Raw genomic sequence first — 1,252 nt, 5'->3', positions numbered from 1 at the left:
TAGCTATTTCCATTAATCAATTTGGGAATTACGCATGCTTTACTCAAATCGATATAAAATTTCAAAATTTTCTTCTCAAAAAAATTTAGAAATTTTTATCAGTTCTAGTAAGGAATAGTCAGATATATGTAAAAATAATATATATTCTTGAAAATAACTGTATATGCTGATAATATTGATATAAATGACGTTTACTACTTTTATTACATTTTATACAGGTATATGACGTTTTCGACGTTTACACCTTTTTGACAGTCGAAAACCTGAAAATTCGTCACACGGACCATCCCTGGCCTAGGAACGACGATACGCCCAAATCGCATATGATGGCAAAAATATGCATTAGGCGGAAATGAGAAATGATATACCACCATAATGGTATCGTCTTCATGTCCATTTTTATTCACTTTACATATGTTCTTATTATCAATAAAATTTTGGATGAATTAATAGAAAGGCATTGATTTAAAGTTTTCAGTTGGTATTAAAGAAATTGTTACCGTAGACAAATACATTTAAAACTTTTCAATATTCAATATTATATTCGGCCGGGCCGAACTTTATATACCCTCCACCATGAGGTGGATATTCAAAATGCCTGAATCCGATAGAATGTTTTAGGAGAAAACGTAATACCAAATTACAACATATTCCGATGAAAAACATGCCAAAACCAGTAAGAGAAGTTCAAAAATCGGACGGGCCCGACTATATGATACCCTTCACCACTTTGGGTACATGCAATACAACATCTACAATATCCTGTAGATAGAAAGGTCATAAAATCTTTGGAGGACCATTGAGAAATCGGGCGAAATTAAATGTTCTATCTAGATAGACATTTCAACCAATTGAAAAAACCCCATACACACACCATTCTGAAATCAATGAATAATTGCATGTCAAACGGACAGACTTGGATTCTTTGGTGTACCATTTGTATGAAATCGAGTCAAATTATGTATGGGAGCTGTATATAAACACATGGACCTAATTGAGTAACCGTTGCGTACATAATTTGTTTTTTGTAATCACTACATTCAATTTAATACCCTCGGCCAAATTTCGTGTAACCACCATTTACATAAAATCGAACCGCAGTGTGGGGAGGGGTATAAATACCGAATATTGGGGGTACCGATATATGGTGGCTATCCCGAAACTTGGGTCAATATTAATCATTTTTGTTGCGGAGGTTCGCTATACATTAGGAAACAAAAACGCCAAATTACAGCCAAGTTATTTCGAGGTA

This window comes from Musca vetustissima, unplaced genomic scaffold (assembly GCF_032173495.1).
Source record: "Musca vetustissima isolate MV318-11 ecotype Yass unplaced genomic scaffold, APGP_CSIRO_Mvet_v1 utg181722, whole genome shotgun sequence".
NCBI lineage: Eukaryota > Metazoa > Arthropoda > Insecta > Diptera > Muscidae > Musca > Musca vetustissima.
The sequence above is the reverse complement of the archived record's forward strand: the minus strand, read 5'-3'. Positions refer to the sequence as shown.